Below are 21,023 nucleotides of genomic sequence, written 5' to 3'. Positions count from 1 at the left end.
GGAAAGGATTAAGGTATGAGGTCAGAGGAGAAAGCAGGGTCTAGCCCATGTGCAGCTTTGTGAGTCAAAGTAAGGACCGAGATTTTTATTTTGACTAAAATAAGAAGTCATGGTAAAGGGCCTGTGCCATGTGACACTGGTCAGTCTGGTATGTTGAAAATAGGCTAAAGTGGGAGACAAGGGCAGAAGCTCAGCAATTGGTTAAAGTCCTGTTGCAATGATCAAAAGTCGATGGTGGATCAGGGTGGTAACAGGATTCGATGAAAAGTAACTGAGTTCTGGATATATTCTGAAGGTAGAACAGATAAGATTTGCAAAAACTGGAAGCAAAGAATGAGAGAGAGGAGTTAAGAATTATACCAAGGCAACTAGAGGGAGGGAATTGCCATTAATAAAGCATTTTGGGGGGGGGTGATTTCATGAGCTCATTTTTAGACATATGTCTAATTTAAAATGCCTAATAAACATTCAAGTGGAGATGTCAGGCAGGAAGTTAACTATGTGACTCTGGAGTCTATGGGAGAAATCTAGGCTGGGGTTATGCACTTGGCTGCATAAGGATGATATTTAAAGCAAGGAGACTTGATGAAATTATCTAGAGAGTAAGCATAAATATAAAAGAGAAGCCATTCAGGGACTGAGCCCTGGAGCACTTCAACATTCAGTTCTCAGGAAGATGGAGATAATGCAGCCCAAGAGGCAAAGAAAGCCCCCAGAAGTGTGCGAGGAAACTGGGTGAGTGTGGCATCCTGGAAAGCCAGTGAAGAAAGTTCTGCAAAGAGAAAAGGAGGAAGCCCCATGTCTCATGCTTCTGGTGGGGACGACATGCAGTGTTAAGACTGAGAAATGGCCACTGGGTTTCACTGTGCGGGGGTCGGGGGGTTGTTCACTGTTAACTTTAGTGAGAAGAGTTTTTTGCAAAATACTTGAGAAGAAAATCTCGTTGGTGCGGGATGAACAGAAGGAGAAAAATTGAAGGTGGTCATGTTCCCTATGTCTTTCAGGGAAGGTTGCTTCAGGAGAGCTAGGAAAAGGGTGATATTGACAAGGGGGAAGCCAGGAGTTATAACAGCTTGTCCACATGCTAATAAGTCCACCAAGGAGGGGGAGTGGCACAGGAGAGAGGGGCAAGCTGCCCTGGAATCAAGTCCCTGCTTAGGTGAGAGGTTCATGATGTTCTTTTCTGAAAATTTCATTTTTGTCAAGTAGCGAGGTCAGGAGCTGTGAGTAAAATGGAGAAGGTGTTGGGGGTTTGAGAAGAAACGAGGAAGTGTGAAATAATTATCAGGGAGAGTGGGAAGGAGAGTGGACCGGGGAAATGTAGCAGGATTTCTAGGCAGCGTTAAGAACTTACCTAGTGATCACAAGTTTAAAGAAAAGCCAGTAATTATGGTTGGGTTTATTTTGTGGCCATGTACAAGTTCTGCCCCTGAGTGGTGAAGAGTTCCTTTCAACCAGGATTATAGCTTACGCAGGTGAATGTGATGAAGAATATGCATTGGGGGGTTCAGGACATGGGAAGGGGAACTGAGAGATGTCAAAGAGAATATAATGATTGACTGTATGATTTAAACTAGGTAGGGAAGCAATTGAAGTCATAGGGCAAGGGACTAAGAACAGTACAAATGCAAGAGTGTTAGGAGTTAGTTGGGCACTTAGGTAGTCAGGGCCAGGGTCCCCAACAAGAAAATAGGGAGCTGGAACAGCTAAGACAAAACCACACCAGCATCCTGTTTTGCAGCTTAGACCCTACCAGTCCTATAACAAGAAGACCAGTAGATGGAAAATGCAGGTGGATTTGAAAGATAGCTGGAGACAGGGAATCTAAGGAATGTGCTGGAAAAATAGGAGGTGGTAGATGTGCTTGAAATTGAGATGTGGGGGGATTTGAAATGAGAGGAATTGTTGAGGTCTAGGTTATGACTATGATGGTGAGTAGATGAGAAAGTACAGGACCCTTAGAGAGGAGGATGTTAGGGAACTGCGGGCTAGAGTACTGGATGACCGTTGCCTGAAGTGACAGGGCATCATTCAGAGCCAGAGATCCTGGGACACTGGCGTCAAAATGGTATTCCTTACCAGGTGCTCTGCATCTCCTCCACGGCAAGGACCACTCACTGCTACCTATATATATATATATATATATATTTAAGATTTTATTTATTTATTTGACACACAGAGAGAGAAATCACAAGTAGGCAGAGCGAGAGGGGGAAGCAGGCTCTCCGCTGAGCAAAGAACCCGATGCGGGACTCGATCACAGGATCCCAAGATCCTGACCTGAGCCAAAGGCAGAGGCTTAACCCACTGAGCCACCCAGGCTCCCTTGCTACCTATTTTTAATTGAATTCTTTATTCAGTACTGGTGTTAGTACTGTTTACTGAAACCCATTCACCTCTATTTCTAGAAAAATGGAGGAAGAAATGACATATGTATGTATGTGTATACATACACATGCATGCACATATATATGGCTCCTCCTTGATGTTAGGCATGTGAATTGCTTTGGCTAATATGGTGTGGGCAGAAGTGAACAGAAGGGAACATTTATTTGCCAGAATTTGATCTGCCAATCTCACTGTCACCTGCCATGTTGAGCTTGGAAACATACGTTAACATAACAGTAGTTGTACCTGACCAAGACATGGAAGCCAGCTGTCTCGGAGACCCAGCTACACTTGCAGTGCACTTTGAGCAAGAAATGAGCCATTATTGAGATTTGGGTATCGTTTTTCCAATAAAGTATAACCTAGCCTAAGCTGTTTGACATTTGCATCACTTTGTAGCTGGCCTTGTGCCAAATATTGAGGCTACAGAGATGAAGAAAGTACCTTCAGCGTCCTCAAGGTGGCAGGGGTAAGGGACCCCTTACCTTACTGTCACCTAAGGGACAAGGTGGAAGCAAGGAGGTCTCACACCAGGGGCAATGAAAAAGAGCAGCTGCGAAAGGGGTGAGGGGAAGCCTTTGCAAACAGGTTTTGGGTCACAAGTTTTCTCACTTTTGCTTGGCATTTGGAGCCCTCCACATTTAGACCTTATTTTTCACTTTTTTTTTTTTTTTCCTTTTAAATTTATTTTTAAAAAATTTTTCTTAGTAATCTCTACACCCAGTGAGGGGCTCAGGCTCATGCCCCCAAGATAAATAGTCATAAGCTCCTCCACCTGAGCCAGCCGGGTGCCTCTGTTCTCACTTTTCTGACTCTTCATTTGAGTTCTTGGGCTCCACTCAACAAATACATACTGAGTGTCAGGTACGGGGCCAAAAGTTAAATGCAGCAGTAAGTGAAACAGACAGTCTCTGTCCTCAGGGGATTAACAGTTTAGTGGAAAAGGATGTTAAATGATGAATTTACAACTGGAGTGAATGTTACGAAGGAACAATGTACATTGGGGAACCTAACCTAGATTCACCCAGGAAATGAGGAGCAGGTGTGGACAGGCCACAGTTCAGTCAGTGGATACAGCTTGTGCATATGCCCTCATGTGAGCGAGAACAGAGCTTGCTCAGGGCTCAGAAGGTGATCTGTACCCCTGAGGGGAGAGACAAAGGAAGTGAGTAGCAGGAGGTGAGGCTCTAGAGGTAAGCCAGGTCAAAGGCCAATCAGTGAATGCTTTGCAGGCTTAGGGATTTTGATCTTGAGTCTAAAGACAAGAGGACCAAAGTCAGATTCTTAGTAATATTCTCACATTTTCATTGTAAAGATCACTTTGGCAGTAGAGCTTAGGATGAGTTTAGAAGGAGTAAATGGAAATGCAGGTAGAAATAGGAGGAAACGTCTACCGCTCGCAGATAAAGAGAAGGTGTAACATGAAAGGATAACTCAGAAGGGGGCTAAATGGAAGTGGGCAGCTACAAAATACATTTTGAACGCAAAATTCAATTTAACTCGTGATTGCTGTGATATGAGAGCTGAAGGAGAGGAATTCAAAGATAATCCCCGTTATCTGAACAACTAAAGGGACAGTAGTGTCATTGCGGATAAAGGAAGGCAATTCTAGGTGGACGCAGAAGAGCGGATTCAGTTTGAGGCATGAAAAATCTGAAATATTTGAGTGCATACATCTCTCTTAGGATAACACACTTTCCTGTACTTTGTGTCTGCCTCCACGTCTGCTCTTTCTATTTGATTGTTAAAGTTCTGAGAGTAGAAACCTTGTCTGAATTATCTCACACACCAATTTCCTACCACCAGGCACACAGGACTGAGCTATGTATCAAGTAAGCCCAAGGACACCCTGACCCAGTGAGTGGAACGGACAAATCCGGTTCTTTGAGGCCAGGTTGGGAGAAGTTTGTTTCAACTTGTTCAACTTGTTTCCACTCTAGGATCTATTGTTGGTTTCTTGGCTCTTATATCACTCTGGCTTCTGGTTTTGGTTCACCTGAGGTGAGCACACAGGAAAATGGTTGTTTATTTCTCGACTGCTTGAAGTGTTTGTGCTTCTTTGTTTGGATGGATTGGCCTGAAACAGGCACTAAAAAAAAGTTTATATTCTTAGTAGATTTGTATTATTAGTATTCTTAGTAGATTTCTGATACATTCTGCTTCAGAAAGTTGCAAGTATCTGTAGAGTCAAAACTCTTTCGGATAATGCTTTACTAAATACACTCTCTTCTCCTCTAAGATCTTGAAGGTGAAGAGAAAAAGCAGCTGGTTCAAAATTAGTGCATCTATTGTCATGTGTGCAATGTAGTTCCTGGGCTTCAGAAGGTTCTGGTGTCCTTTAAATACACATATGCACTAAAGGATGACTTAAATATCACCATTAGTAAGTATTCTTCAGCTTGGGGCTTCGCTTCCTGCTAAAAGAAAAATCCACCTGCCCCCCCCCCCTCCATTTTCTCCTCTTAAAAGTGCTGGGATGTGCCTTAAGCTATTTGCATTCATTTACACATGAGTTTAGATACAATGTAGAATCTCCTGAGAGCAGGATTGCTTCAGGAAAACCATCTGGTGTTCTAGTAAATGTGGTGGGGCTCCCAGTCAAAGGTCTGTGGGCCTTGCACTCTGCCTTGTACTTGTGTGGCTTTGGAGAGATGAATAGACTTTTCTGGGCTCAAGTGTGGTATCTGAGAATTGGGGGTTCTAATCCCCACTTTGCACATCGGGTTGATCCCAACAACAACCTTTAATAGAGAGTTTTAGAATGTCTTCCCAAATCACCATGTCTCCCTTTCTCTTAAGAAATCTCCCATTTCCACCCAGCCAGGAAGAGAGTCCCAAGCAGTTGTGTGTCCTCTCAGTGATTCTCCTCACCGAGTTGAGCAGGCAAGGTGGGCCCCTTCTCGGCTGGGCCAGTTACAGTCACCCTTTCAGAACATCTGTATTGTGCTGTAAAGGTGACGGCTCATCTGTGCTGGGGGGCTGCAGCCACACACGAGCCATGGTGTTTCCTTATGCTTTTTGAGTCAGCTAAGGAGTCCTAAAATCTAATCTGCAGAGAGAGAGGAGGAAGCAGAAGTTCCAAGAAGAGTTAAGAATCAGAGATCAAGGTGTGCCTTGCTTTCTGCAAGCATTTCAGATCTTTATTCCAGGCTTTTCCTAATGTCTAGGAGTAACATTCCTGGGAGTTTTCTCAGACATTCCCGTATTCTTTTTTTTTTTTTTTTTTTTTAAATTTGAGAGAGAGAATTCATGAGCTGGGAGTAAGAGCAGAGGGAGAAGCAGTTTCCCCACTGAGCAAGAGCCAGATGTGGGGCTTGATCCCAGGACCCCAGGATCGTGGCCTGAGTGGAAGGCAGACACTTAACCAACTGAGCCACCCAAGCACCCCCCTGTATCCTCTTGTTTTGTTTTTAATTTAAACTCAATTAGCCAACATATGGTACATCATTAGTTTCAGATGTAGATCAGTTGCCTATAACACTCAGTGCTCATCACATCATGTACCCTCCCTAATGCCCATCAACCATTTATTCCATCTCCCCACCCCTCTCCCCTCCAGCAACACTCAGTTTGTTTCCTAGAGTTAAGAGTCACTCATGGTTCATCTCCCTCACTGATTACTTCCCATTCAGTTTTCCCTCCCTTCCCCTATGATCCTTGGTGCTGTTTCTTGTATTCCACATATGAGTGAATTCTTATAATAATTTCCCTCTTTCTGTCTAAGCTAGCACAGGGTGATTTCTGTTCCTTGCAAGCAAAATGTCCTTATCAGATTAATACACAGGGTAGGGAGCCATTAGGGCTAGGGAAGGATGCCCTGTCCTATGGGAGGGATTAGACAGAAGAAGAGCCAACTAGAAAGCCTGCTCACCACTATTCAGTTTCCATATACAGATTTTAACCCAGGTACCTCAAAACATTCCAATCTGGTGCCCGTTTTTAACTCTGACCTTTTTTTGGCCTCTGTAATACCTGTCTTTTCTTTTCTTTTTTTTCCTATAGTGGCATTTTTATTTATTTATTTATTTGTGCTTTAATATTTTTAAAGCTTTACTGAGTTACAGACAATAGGTGGCAGATATTTAAAGTAAGCAACTTGATGATTTTGATACCTATATACACCTGTGAAACCATCACAAAATCCAGGCGATGAATATATCTATTACTTTTAAAAGTCTCCTAGTGTATGTTTGTAATCTTTTTCTCTTCTCCTTGTCCCAGAAGCCTTGTTCTTTTGTTATAGATTAGTTTGCATTTCTTAGAATTTCATATAAACAGATTCATATAGTATTTGCTCTTTTTAGAAATCAGTCCTTTAAAATATTTGAGCACTTGGGCTCAAGTGATACAGTCAAGAACTGGACATAGTTCTTGCCATCAGAGAGGCTGGGTCTACCACGTAGATACTGAATAATTGCAATAAATCCTGTAGTGTGTTTTTATAATAGGAGAAGTGAAGGAGGTGTATACCAGGAGGATTTAACTCAGGGGCTTATGAGAGATCTGAAGGTCTAATGGAAGTAAAACCAGTTAAAGGTCACGGTGGGAGTGGGATGCAGACAGAGGGAACAGAGTATGAGAAGTTTCTGAGGAAGGAGAAAACGTGCCATATTTAGGGAACAGAAAGAAGGACAGTGGCCTGGAGATCCCCAGGGGAGGAGCGATAGGAGAGGAGCGCAAGTTAGGGTTGTTCCCAGAGCATAGGTTCTCTTTCCTCCTTATTTCTGACCCTTGGGAATCTTCCCTGCAGTTGCTTATCTTCTTTCATCTGATTGGCTAAAGAGAATTGCAGTGCTCAGAGTCACAGGGCTAGCTGGCATCTAGGTGAGGTTCTAACTCAGTTCTCCAAACTCTGAGTCCAATACCTCTGCACACGCAGATGGCAAGACAGAATGTCAGTTATCCAGGGTTTTGGAGCACCTGACATCATAGCAGACTGACACCATAGCAGACTCTGACATCATAGGAGAAATCGAGGTGAGTGAAGGTTGTCAACTGTCAAAGGCACGGGGTTGGAAAAATGTTTCACTGACATATAGACAGCCCACGCCACTTGGTACTTGATTACCTACTGGCAGAAAAACCTGTTTATGCCTTCCCTTCCATTTTTCTTCAGTTTAATGAAGTAATTAATGCTATAAAAAGCTATGAAAGTATAAATGTAAGAAAGCATGTTGCATAATTAATAATGTATACATATGCATGGCAGGGTGTTTCTTTCTGGCATACATATGCATGTATCATTAATTGAAACATAATCAATCTGTTTTACTGCCAGGGTATCATGACAAGTCATGCTGCCTATATGTCAGCTGTCAGCCTGCCTCCAGGGGACCAGCAGGGACCAGGAGTAAAGTGCTGGTCCAGAGACCTGGGATACTGACTGGTTTCTAGACTCAGCTCTATACTGACCTGCTGTGTGACTTCACAGCAGTTTATTTTCTTTGGTCCTCAGTTTCTCCATTTATTAAATTGGGGGTTGGTGTTCATTGGCAGTTTACATCAATAACAGCAGTAGATCTCTTTACTCAAACAAAATCTTAACTGGAAACTGATGTATGAAACAGAAGTGGAGACTCTAGTTAAGCTTGGAGCCGGGCTTCCCTCTAGTTCAAAACTCTCTTACTCCCTGCTCCTCCTGTGCCCCTCGAGGCTCTCTAACTAATTTGAAAAGTACTGGGCTAGATAATTGGAAAAGTCCCTGGCAGTACTTTCTTTCCTGTGTCAGGGCTGTCAGCTACAGAGGGTCACATCAGGCCACATAATATGGTGGGGAACCAGGATGAGGAGTTGAGAGACCTCAGTTCACATTTGGGTTCTGTCCCCTGTTAGCATTGTGACCTCAAATTGGCCTTCTGTCCAGCTTGCATGGCATGTACTACTTATCTGTCCAGAAAGAAAGTAATCCTTGTCCCCTCTTACCATAGAGAGATACCCAACAAGATAGTGTATATCAAAGTGCTCTGAATGTGATGTGTGCTGTCTTTTATGAAAGATTAGGCATGTAGGCTCTGAACCCAGCTGCTCTACCCCTTACTAACCATATGATCTTGAGTAAGTGACTTGACTATTTAGATGTCCTCATTTATATAATGGGCATCATAACCTTATCTATGTATAAGTTGTTGGGTTAACATACCTGTTACACTTAAAAGCAGTGTCTGCAGAGAATAAATGTTCAAAATTATTGTTATTATTTGTATTATCATCATAGTGGTAGAAAGCAGCTAGTTGGTCACTGAGGATGAAGGGGCCTGGATTTTAACCTTGAACCCACTACCCCCTAAATGCAAGTCCTAATCAGATGAAGAGGCCTGTGGGAGTTCTGCAGGACATATGAGGGAAGAGATCAAATGAAACATTGATAATTTTGGGAAATTAGCTCATCTTTATAAATATCATGTTAAGATACGTTTCCAAAGACAAATCTAAAAGAAATGGCAGGATTGAAAAGTGATCCTGAGTGTTAGATGGGGAAGATCCCAGGTTTAATGGGACATTCAAATGTCCGAGTTTTGGTTGAAGCATGACGAAACTAGGCACTACATTTGAAAGTAAGCCTTGCACAAGATTTGCAGAAGAGAGATGGCAGATAAATTGTTTTATTTCCCCCACCCCCAGTCAACCACTCTCCCTCCCCCGTCCTGCCCTGCACCTTCAGCCTGTGAAGTTAGAGACGCTAAGAAACAGAGCAGAGACCAAAAGATGGTTTTTAGAGAGAAAAGGTAATGAGCCCTGTTCCTGCCTATCAAGGGGGACACCCTGCCAGGAGCCTGCCCCGCATCTGAAGCCTGGGTAGAGGGGCTTTAAGGAGACTATGTAGAAAGTTTCTTTGTCTCCTTTGTACTCTGAAGGATAGAGAAGTTGGGGAAGGGGATACTGCAGTGGATTCTTTGGTTATCATTCTGGAGAAACTTGTTGGCCATCTCTTAAATGGAAGAGCAAAGAAGAAGTTACAGAGGTGGAGATGAGATGGTGGCCCCATAGGGAGGTTTTCAGGCAAAGAGATCCCTGAACCATTCCAGTGTACCAAACGTGGATCCAGTAGGTTAGACATTGGAATGGGATCACCTTAGCCATTTCCAGGAAGGCTGCCTGAAAGACTGAAATGGTCTTACCCCAAAGAGGCTTGGAATATAGTACCCAATTCCCAGGGATTGAGCAAGGAGATATAAGTAATGAGGCGAAATAGAGATGCATTAACCTTCAAGGGATCTATAGATACAAGATACCCATTAATAAAAACTCTCTGTGATCATTTGTTTCTTATGTTCCACATATGAGTGAAATCATATTTTTCATTTACTGACTGACTGACTTATTTTACCTAGCATAACTCTCTCTAGCTCTATCCATGACTTTGCAAATGGGAAAAAAAGAGAGAGGCAAGCCAAGAAATGGACTCTTAGCTATAGAGAACAAACTGATGGTTCCCAGAGTGAAGGAGGGCAAGAGCACCAGTCAAATAGTGATGGGGACTAAGGAGTATACTTGTGATGAGCATGGTGTTGAATTGCTATATTGTACACCTGAAACTAATATAACACTATATGTTAACACTCTGGAATTTAAATGAAAACTTCAAAAGAAATAAAATAAAAGCTCTCCAAAACTCCCATCCTTTCTCCCAGTCAGCAGTGAACATCTCCCAGGGAGTGCAAGGGCAGCTCACAACAGTATCAGTCAAGCCAGACCTTCCCTACTCCATTACACCCTACACCCTCAATCCTGAAGAGTCAGACATACTGGGTTAGCAAATGGAGGAAGAGTTGAAGTGCAAGTGGGAACAGAAATTGGAAGCCATCTGCAAACTGTTCCCCAGTCCACCATTTGCAATTTTCCACCTAAGAAGGTGTACATTGCATATGGAGAGAAGTTTTTCTTTTAAATTTGAAATGTTGACTGTTACATGGAACTAGATATTTTACTGTTTGGATTGAGACCTTGCATTTAATCCTTGGAAAAGCTGTGGGACCAGGCTGGGCAGGGAGGAGCTAGACCCCTCTGTTGAAAGGGACAGAATAAAATAAAGATACAGTTGCTTGATGCAAACATCTCTTAGATCATGGTTTTCAAATTACCAGGTGCTAAACTACATATTATGAAAGTCAGATCTCTTTTTGATCAAATGGACAGAAACATGTGCTGCTGTTGTTTTCATTTGGGAACGAATGAAAAAAAAAATCAGTTGCTGCCCTTAAGCTGTGTAAATCATAAGGCTGCAGTCAAGGTGTCCAGAACCCAGCATTAAGTTTTGAACTCAGGGTTGTTCTGGGACAGAGCTAGCCTTGGACAGAGATTAAGTAGTTTACCAAAGTGACACAATTTTAGAGGGATTTGAGGATTCCATCATATCCCCTACCCTCTACTTAAAAAATATATGTATATTTTTAATGTTCATTCGGTGCTCACAACATTCTTTTTGTTTCAAACATTTGGTCTCTGAGACAATTAGCATCCCTATGGGTGAGTCACAATTTGTCATTCCCAGTCATTGATACCCCAAGCTGAGAGGACAGGAATCCCTTCTGAATGCAGGCTTTCTCATTGAAGGGAAAGAGGTGGATGGCCCCTGTGTACATGAGGGAAGTGAATGAGTCCCCTTAAAGGAGAAAATGCTCTGAAGTTGACAACTGCTACAGACAAGTCTGTCAACCACCTTCCAACACACTCAGGTAAGCTCTGCCCCAGAAGCTTCCTATCATTTCCTCTACTTTTATGAAAATTTCTTTAAGCCATGATAGAGGAGTTGAACTGAACATTTGTATGGTAGCATCAGGATATCGGAAGCAAACCTGAGGACAGTCTGGAATCAGGAAGGTAACTACATTTCATCGGCATGTCAGCTCCCAGAGTGATCCTGACAGCCTGGCCTACAGACTTGAGGAGGATGGAAGGTCCTATTCTTACTGTGGAAATCATGATCAGGTCTATTCATGGAAGCAGGGAATGGAGGCACCACATACGCCATCTCTCTCCTAGTCTGGATCTCCATAGTCTGTAACCACCCGGTTTCTTCTACTTCTGCCTGCATCTACACACAGCCAAGGGCGTTTGACTTCCAGTTTCCTCCTCTGCAAAATGGAGATAATTGTACCCATGTTAAAGAACAATTGTGAGGTGTAAGTAAGCTAATGTGTGTAAATGTTAACACACATCTGCCTTCTAAAAGTGCCAAAGAGATGGTGGTTATCAAGTGTCACCATGGCTTTCCAAAATGTGATGTATTCCCATATTTTAGGTAATTTTAAGATATTAAAAAAGACTTCCAACTGAAGGATACAACACCAGACAGCTGTGAATTGTCAAACCAAGGTTCAAAACTAGATCTTTCCCACCCCCAAGGCCTGTGTCTTTTCTATAATACCTTGACCTACTAAACTATTCTGTCTTCTAAGAACTGAAATCTTATTTTTTTGGATTGTGGTCTTGCAACTGGGACCCCATCACTTACCTGTCATTTTTTGGATGACATGTGTCTACACTTCAGAGGTTGACTAGTTTTGGGGGCTCTTGTTAGCACTGACTGCCCTCTGCCTCATAATGGAGTTCCCAAAATTGACTGATGGTCTGAACTAGGAGCTGGTCTCTGTCCCATGACCTCAGATACTCTGGCAAATGCACTTGTCTTCCCAGCTGCTGTGCTGGTGCATACTTCTAGGTTATTCATTCAGTGATTACATGGAGTCCCAACTATCTGGTAGGTATTCTGGCATGCAAAAACACAGTCAGCAAATGGTTGTAGCTCGTGACCTAATGAATCTTATCATCTAATGAGAAGGCAGGCACTGGAAAAAGTCACATCAATATATAGTTATGAGCTGTCATAACTGATAGTAAGGAAAAGTACAGGGTAAAACAGCAGAACCTGGCCTAGTTTGGAGAGTCAATTTTTGAGTCCCACTTTGACCATATCTCTTTACTGATATTTTGGAGCTGTCCATTCTTACCTCATGCTGGTGTTGTAAGGATTAAACGATAGGATGATTAGAAAGCACAAAGCACAGCACGTGGTGCAAAGGACATTCTCAAGTGTTAGCAGTGGGTGCGATCATGATCCGTGCCCTCATCTTCTATGTGACAGGCATTTGCACGGACACCTGAAGGAGGTGGAGACTTTGGTCAGGGGGTTCTCAGTGCTAATCCTCTTTCCCTCTCTTACTACAGTTGACTGGGCCTCATGTGGTTAAAGCTCAGTACGTACAACATAATATGTAAGGTCCATTTTCAAGAGTCAGGTGAGGTGGGTTTTTCAAGGTCACTAGAGAAGTAGTGGCAGAGCACAAAGCCTGTCTACTAACTCCCCATATAAGGGTTGTTTTTTTTTTTTAATCACACTGAAAGTCTTGTTATACTTCTTCATTTCAAGGTGATATCCCAATCAAAACAAATTTTCAGAAATTGGCAAAAGAGCCTAAGATGCAACGATCTAGTCTCCAAATACGCAACACAGCTTTGGGCATTGCTGGTTTTGTTACTTCTTTCATTCTGTTACATAACCAAAGGCTCTGGCAGCTGGACTCCAGTCAGCATCTCCTAATAGCTAGGGTCCTATTGGTTGTCTGAACTCAGAAGTTTCTCTCGGGGGACTCTTCTCCCCAGGAATCCTATCAGGAAAATCACAGGGTGAAGATTGGGCTGTGCAGCTCTAAAATACAATCTGATACTTGTTTTTAATTCGTGGCATCAGAAGCAAGCAGAGCAGAAAACAAATGTGAAATGAGAAAGATAGAAGGATGTAGATTAAAAGAGGGGGCCGGGACAGGAGGATCCTGGAGCTGTAGCAATTGCCACAATTCAGAACGGCTGGCAAAGAGTCCTTCTGAGTGGTGGCAGCAGCCTTTCCCAGATTCCCTTGCACTCCCCCCCCACCCTGCCCCATATAAACATGAACGTGGGCCTTGTCTGACTGACTGACTGATCATGGGCTTTCTAATAGTCAAAGAATCAAAGCTTTGAGTGAGACTTGCTTATTCAAGAAGAAAAAATATCAATTTTTATTCCTTACAGCAGTTTGAGATCCAATTCTCCTTTATTGTTGCTGTCCTTAAAGGAAATGAACAAGCCATCCCGCTAAACACAATGTGTCACCCTGCAGTGTGAGGACCCCTTCCCAGCTCCTGGTGCTGGGTGTTGAAATTCACAACTTAAACCTTCCCTCAAGGTTTGCTCTTGCTTCACGCCTTCCAGTCGTCTTGTACCCTCAAGCAAAGTAAACTTGGCTCTGTCAACAGATCGTATACTGTTCATTCATTAATTGATTAATATGGCTGCTGAGCATCTATCTCCCTTGGCCAGGCACAGGTCTAAGCACAGAGGAATACAGAATAACCCAAGAAACAAAGTCACTGCCCCAGTGTCCTTGTGGAGCTTATGTGTTAGTGGGTTTGGGTGAGTCATCAGTCTTACATTGATCGAACATCTTTTACCTGCTAGAATTTATGCCAGGTGCTGGGAAAACAAAAATTAATGTACACATGAATCCTACCATCTAGTGATACCCAGGACTCAAGCAGCTCATCGTATTATTAAGTGCCAGGGAATGTACTCGAGACAAACTTAGCACTATGTGGGAAAACATATATATTTTTTAAAAAGTTTCTGAAAGGGGCTTGGATTCCTCTTTCCATTTCAGGATTATTTGTGCAGAGAATTTTTGAATATCTCAAAATGCTTAGAAGTGTATCTGGTACACAGAAGTCCTAGATAAATTGCTGTTATCCATGTTAATTTTAGCTAGGCATAGTATTAGGCACATAGTAAAATAGGGAATAGTAAGCCTAGAGGCAGCTAAACCGATGAGGAAATAAGACCAGAGAAATTAAGTAACTTTTTCAAGCTGGAAGTAGAATGCAAATCTCCAGACACCTAGTCTGGTTTCTCTCCAATACGATGCTCTTGCACACACTACAAGCCTAGCAGTGGAATTCATTGCATAGGTCTCTATTTTTAAAAATGAATAATGAGTTTTTAACACGCTCTTTGTAGACAGGCCTAGAGAGCGAATGTGGCTGAATTCATCCTTTCTCAGCTGTATCAAACCTAGAAAATTCTCCTGGAGTAATGCTCAAGGAGAGAAAGCTTGGGGTTCTGTCACCATCTGCTCTAAGTAAATGCCACCACTGGTCTTTATTTAGCAGTCGCCCTTCCCAAGATCTCCATGCTCTGGTGTAGAGGGAAAGGGGACAGGACACAGGTCAGTGAGCCATAGTCAAGTGGGGAAGAGCTGAAATAAAACCAGAGCCATCCACAGTCTCTGACAAAAACACAGAGCCTACTGAGTACCCCGTAGCTTGGGTTTGGAGACCCTGGAGACCACAATTCCTTAATTCGTACAGCAGAAAGACACTGCATATTTAAATCCAGGCATATCATGCCTGTGGGCTGTGTTTCCAAAGGCAAATATTGAGCATGTCATTCCATCATGCTGTACCATGGGTGGTGGCAGGTTGAGGGGACTGGGAGCAGAGCCAGGGCTTGGAAATCTAGCGCCGGAAATCTAGCACCGGGGCGACTCGGGTGTTGGGGGAATGATGGGGTCAGAAGACAGGCAGTTAAGTCACAAGTGTTCCAGGGTAGATAACGTAGGGGGGCCAGAACTTGTGCATACAGGAACCCACAAGAAATGAAGTCTATGAAGTTCAACGGCTCCACAGTGAGGCAGAGAACCCGGACATTGAGCCAAGTCATGCAAACAGCTGCACTGTGCCAGCAGCGAGCAAAGGACCCCGGCATGGAGACTAGTTCTGACCAGGCTCACCTTCTCTCCATTTCTTTTTGTCCCAGTGAGAGCCAGTTATAAGCAAGCCTGACCAAAAGCCCCTGGGATGTTACCTTTCAGCCATCATTTATTTCTCTTCCCAAGCTGGAGCAGGGAACATACGGAACTCTGGCTGTGGCATACTTATGATGTTCAGCCTCGATGAAAATCTGCTAGGAATGAGGTCTTTTGGAAGAAGTGGAAAGGGGAGGTCTGCTCATTCACTCCAACGTTTATCCAGCATTTTCTATGTACCAAACACTGTGCCAAGAACAGGAGATCAAACTGATGGACAAAAGCAGCTGTGACCTCTGTCCTCAGGTAGCATACAGATTTGTTGGGGAGACAAGAAATTAATAAAAGCTTTACAAAATGAGGGGAATGGGAGATTCCAGTTATAGAATGACTAAGTCAGGAGGATAAAAGGCACAGGATGGAGAATAGAGTGAGTGGTACTGTAATCGTGTTGTGTGGTGACAGATGGGAGCTACATTTACGGTGAGCACAGCACAGCATATAGGCTTGTCCAATCACTATGTTGCACCCCTGAAAACCATGTAACATTGGGTGTCAGCTACACTCAAATAGACAGAACATTGATTCATGAAATGAGAGACAGACAGAAACTGTGGTATGAGCTCCAAAAAAGGAGTACCCAGAGCTGTCAAGGGAATATGAACTAGGCAGGGTGGTCAGAGGAAGTCTCCAGAGGAGATGCCAATTGGAAGTTTGTAAGAAAAAACTAGGACAGGGCAGAGGAAGAGAACATTCTGGTTCTTCTGCCAATGGACTTCAGCAGGAAGGGGCATTGCAAGAGGAAATGCCTATTTTATGTCAAAATCAAATTTTATAATTAACGAATTAATCCATAAAGCAGTTAATGCCCACCAGTGCAGAGCACTGTGTATTAGAGGTTGTACAGAATCCAAGTTCAGAGCTTGTAGATCCTGTCGTGAGGAAGTACTGAAAGGCAGAAACCTACCGAAGGTTTTTATAGAATTCCTCTGTGCCAGATGCTTTCCATTTGCTGTTTAGCACTAAGAGGTAGCTCCTGTTATTCCCATATTATGGATGGGGAAACTGAGGTTTGGTCAGATAAGTTACAGGGTCCTAGATCCAAATCTGGAAGCTGTATCGCTGTGTATTGCCAGACCATGAACTTTTCATATAACTCAATGCCTCTAATCAGAACCCTATGTGAAAACTTGCTGGAAGGATTTTGTGTGCCAGCCCACTTTTTCCCCTTTAGCAGGATTCTGTTTAGACCTCGACTGTAGCTTGTGTGTGCAACCATAAATACATACAGTTTAAGTTTTTCAACTTTTAGTAGAATACACAAAGAGTACACACACACACACACACACACACACACACACACACACACAGCTCATGTTTAAAGGGTCCAAGTATTAAAAGGCACCCAGTCCTAAATCATGAGGAACATAAATTTAATCTTTCTTCATTGGCTTGGACTGCCCTTTAGGATCTAAAAAAATGTTCAGGTCGTCATAATGAACATTGGTTATCACACTAGGGTAACTGCCCTGATGTGCTATTTAATAGAGTGTTACCAAGTTATAAAATGCCAATATTTTAAATCCACCAAGGTCTTTAATTATCATTTTTAATCAATTTAAGGGTTTGTGAAACTGTGTGCCACAAGAAACCCAAGTCTGTAAGAAATTAAGATGTAAGCTGGAGGAAAAACCTGTATTTGGTCAAATAAACTCCAGAAAACACTTCCTTTCGTTTTAAGCCACCATGGTTCTTCTCACAGCCTATAATGCAGTACTGAGAGTGTGACCCTATGGTGGGAAAAAGAATGCACAGATTATCCTGAAATTTAGCTACAAAATGGAACATAATAGTCTTTCCTAGAACAGAATTTCTGTAAGAGAGCTTATTCCAAGCTACTTGTTTCATGCACAGGTATACAGGAAGAGAGATTAGCTCTTCTCCTATCCAAGGTTATTGCCAATTTTTGGCACAGCTAGGACCAGAATCTGAGAACTCAGGACAGACTTTAGGCATTGCCCTGATCCTTTCACACCTCCTTACTTGAATAGACAAATCGTATTTCTGTGTGTGTTTGGGGGGGATGAAAATGCATCATGTTTAAATTCAGGTTTCCTTTTCATCCTTACTACTTTTTTCTTTCTGTTCTAGGGTCAGAAAGGAGGATGGCACAAGTCCATAAATAATAGCTCTTCCAGGTTAAAAAAAAAATAAAGAGAAGAAAGAGGTAGGATTTTAAAATTATCCAAAGACATAAATAATTTGCTATTATTGCCTGAGTTTTCCAGAGCATAAAAGCTCCCTGGGGCCTTTGTCCCTTGTCTTTTGGGTCCTGGTTACTGTCCATTGACCTCCGAGTGGGCGATGCATGCAAGCTGGGCAGTGTCATCCAAACTCCTTGGTGATTTATGTAAAAACCCGTTGTTCCTCCAGCTTTGCTATTACGGCGTTTTCTGCTCCAGACGCTGTGATTATGAAATGTCACCGTGGAAACAGTTCAATATTCTCTTAAAAATATAAAAGCAACTGAAATGAAAAACTACCCAGAATATCAACCTCTCTTAAAGTCCAAGATCTCTATAGAACCAAGCAGATTGATTTTGTGTAGGACGATGAGTATACTCGTCCCTTAAAAATAATCTCTCTTCTGCTGCCTGATAGGTCCAAAGTGCCACTGTTAGGAAGGCATGAGGCCCCTATTAGAAGAACAAATTACAGCCAACAACTTAGTGGGGACTGTCTGACAGCCAGAGGATAGCACAGACTTAGAGAAACAGAGCAAGGTCTAGTGTGTCTAGACATTTGCTCAGGACATACCCATCACATGCTGGGCAACATTCCATACACATTGGAGTGTCTTGTCAGACTTTGACCCTGAACAATCAGAATAAGTGTGATGGAATCACATACAGAATTTTAACTTATGGAATCAAACTATCTTCATTGAGAACAGCTAAAGATTACAATGGTTGCCTTTTAAATATTAGTCTTCAGTTCACCTTCTGCATGTCCAGGGGTCAGAGCAGAACAGGGAGAAGTCCATATGGTGCTGCCAGAGTGGGTCCTGGGCCCTCTAGTGCTTTCATGGTGGGAACATCTTCATACACTGGGATTCTCATGGGTGAAATGAAAAAGCAGGTGAGAAAATGCTCAATCTTGATGACTAAATTAAAGGATTTCTAAGGATAATTTAATTTAATTTTATTTTTAAGATTTTATTTATTCATTTGACAGAGAGATCACAAGTAGGCAGAGAGGCAGGCAGAGAGGCGGTGGGGAAGCAGGCCTCCTGCCGAGCAGGGAGCCTGATGCAGGGCTCGATCCTAGGACCCTGAAATCATGACCTGAGCCAAAGGCAGATGCCCAATGACTGAGCCACCCAGGCATTCTTAAGGATAATTTTAGTAGTTCAAGAATTTCTTTTAATGCAGTGATTAGATACTTAGCCCATATAAGATCAGACTTACTGCATTGGCCATCATTTGTGTGTCCCACTTGTATCCTCTGATACAGCAGATGACATAAAGAACCAAATTTCAAAGAGCGGCTGCCTTGAAGAGCCAATCCTGATCTTCTGTAAGATACTGACATCAAGGGGGCACCCACCAAGCATGGTAGAGATTTACCTCTGACTACTCAAAACACATTCTCTCTTTCTCCTCAGCAGGACACCCCTGTATTTTGGGGGTCTGGTAGTTTGTCCAGTTGTAAGTCTGTATTTCCCAGCCTCCCTCCCAGGTGTGAATTACATATGCAAGTCAATGGTTGGAACATGAAAGGAAGCTGGTTTTCCCGAGAGCAATGTCCTTTTGCTTGTTTCATTTTCCTTCCTTCCAGCTGTTTGGAATATTTACTTAATGGCAGGAATTTCAGTGGCCCTTAAGGAATATGAAGCAACCTAGAGGAGAGTAGCCATTCAATAAGGGTTGTAGAACAGGGAAAAATAGGATCTTGAGTCCTTGATGACTGGCTGTCCATCTTTCTCTTTTACATGAGAGAGAAGTGACCTCATGTCTTATTTAAGACATTGCTATTTGGGGTATCTGTCACTATCAGAAAGAATTCCTAAATGGTATATTACGGTTTTCATAAACGCTTTTTTTAAAAGATTTTATTTACTTATTTGACAGAGATCACAAGTAGGCAGAGAGGCAGGCAAAGAGAAAGAGAGAGAGGAGGAGGAAGCAGGCTCCCCGCCGAGCAGAGAGTCCCACGTGGGGCTCGATCCTAGGATCCTGGGATTATGTCTTGAGCTGAAGGCAGAGGCTTTAACCCGCTGAGCCACCCAGGTGTCCCTCATAAACACTTCTATTATAGATCATTGAGCAATTACAGAAAAATCACGTGATTTTGGAGATGGAAGAAACTCTAGTTTGTGCCAACTGTCCTATTCTTTAGAATGAAATAATGAAAGTTATTAACTCAAAGAAAAACCTTAATTGGGACACCTGAGTGGCTCAGTCTGTTAAGTGTCCAGCTCTTAGTTTCAGCTCAGGTCATGATCTCAGGGTTGTAAGACTGAGCCCCATGTTGGACTGTTGGACTCCTCACTTAGCAAGGAGTCTGGTTGAGATTCTTTTCTCTCTCTCCCTCTGCCCCTCTCTCCTGCTTGTGAACTCGCTCTCTTTTTCCCTCTCAAATAAATAAGTAAGTCTTTAAAAAAAACATTTATCAAGTAGGTAGGATATAGCAAATTCAGGGAATCTAATATAAAGAGACAGTCCTTTCCTACAAAGAACCTATCATATAGCTAAGGAATTCAGTAAAAGAACTTATAAAAGTCAACCAGATGAGAGCTATAAAGGAGGAATATACTAGAGCACTTTAGGAATACATCTAATTGAATTCTGTAAGCATTGGGTGACCTCAGGAAATGCTTTCAAAAGAAATAAGCCAGGGATCAAGGCTCCAAGGAGGAGTAGGAAGTTAAATAAAAGGGAATTGGCTGGCTAATGCCACATAACAATCTGGTGACAAGGTCAAAGCTTCAATCCTAAGGCCTTAAATCCTACTGCTTTGTTCTTGCTACTCTATCAATTACTGAAAACATTTTTGTGTAGAAATATCTTGATTCTATCCATTTCACTGAGCATGAGATGATTTCCCATTTTTTAAAAAAGATTTTATTTATTTATTTGACAGGCAGAGACCGCAAGTAGGCAGAGAGGCAGGCAGAGAGAGATGAGGAAGCAGGCTCCCTGCTGAGCAGAGAGCCCGATATGGGGCTCGATCCCAGGACCCTGGGATCATGACCTGAGCCAGAGGCAGAGGCTTTAACCCACTGAGACACCCAGGCCTCCCTGATTTCCCATTTTGACAGTGAGTAATCACACTGTTGGTCAAGTGAGGCTTTAGGACAACTTGGGGAAAATATTAATGAGACAAATTTTAAAAAATATAAAATCAGCTAAGTTTCTATTTTTTTAAATGTGCATTTTCATTATAAAAGGGTGATAATTTAGGTGCTCAGTATCATTAGTCATCAAGGAAATACAAATCAAAACCACAATGAGTTATCAAGTTACATTTGTTAGAATGGCCAATGTCAAAAAAATAAGAAATAACAGGTGTTGGCTTTATAGTCCTTAACAGGATGTGAGAAAAAGGAACATTTGTGCACTCTTGATGGGAAACAAACTGGTAAAACCTTTGTGGAAAACAGCATGGAATTTACCAAAAAAATTAAAAATAGAAATAGTATATGAGCCAATAATTCCACTACTGGGTATTTATTCAAAGAAAATGAAAACACTCACTTGAAAAGATATATTTATTGCAGTATTATTTACAATAGTCAAGATATGGAAATAATTCAAGTGTCTACCCAAAGATAAATAGATAAAGGAAATGTGGTATACAT

General features: G+C 42.3%; 1 long non-coding RNA gene across 4 annotated transcripts in view; it reads left to right on the top strand.

Moving 5' to 3' along the window:
• Window positions 1-21,023, top strand: part of LOC125100742 (uncharacterized) — a 246,114-nt gene that overhangs the window by 10,164 nt on the left and 214,927 nt on the right. For 3 of the 4 annotated variants that reach the window (XR_007127637.1, XR_007127639.1, XR_007127638.1), the window contains exon 2: window positions 10,942-11,063. The exons of the other annotated variant lie outside the window; for it this stretch is intronic. This is a non-coding gene — a long non-coding RNA (uncharacterized LOC125100742). The remainder of the gene's footprint in view (window positions 1-10,941; window positions 11,064-21,023) is intronic. 4 annotated transcript variants of the gene reach the window in all.

Source organism: Lutra lutra, chromosome 5 (assembly GCF_902655055.1).
Source record: "Lutra lutra chromosome 5, mLutLut1.2, whole genome shotgun sequence".
Lineage (NCBI taxonomy): Eukaryota > Metazoa > Chordata > Mammalia > Carnivora > Mustelidae > Lutra > Lutra lutra.
This window is presented reverse-complemented; position numbering and strand designations above follow the sequence as displayed.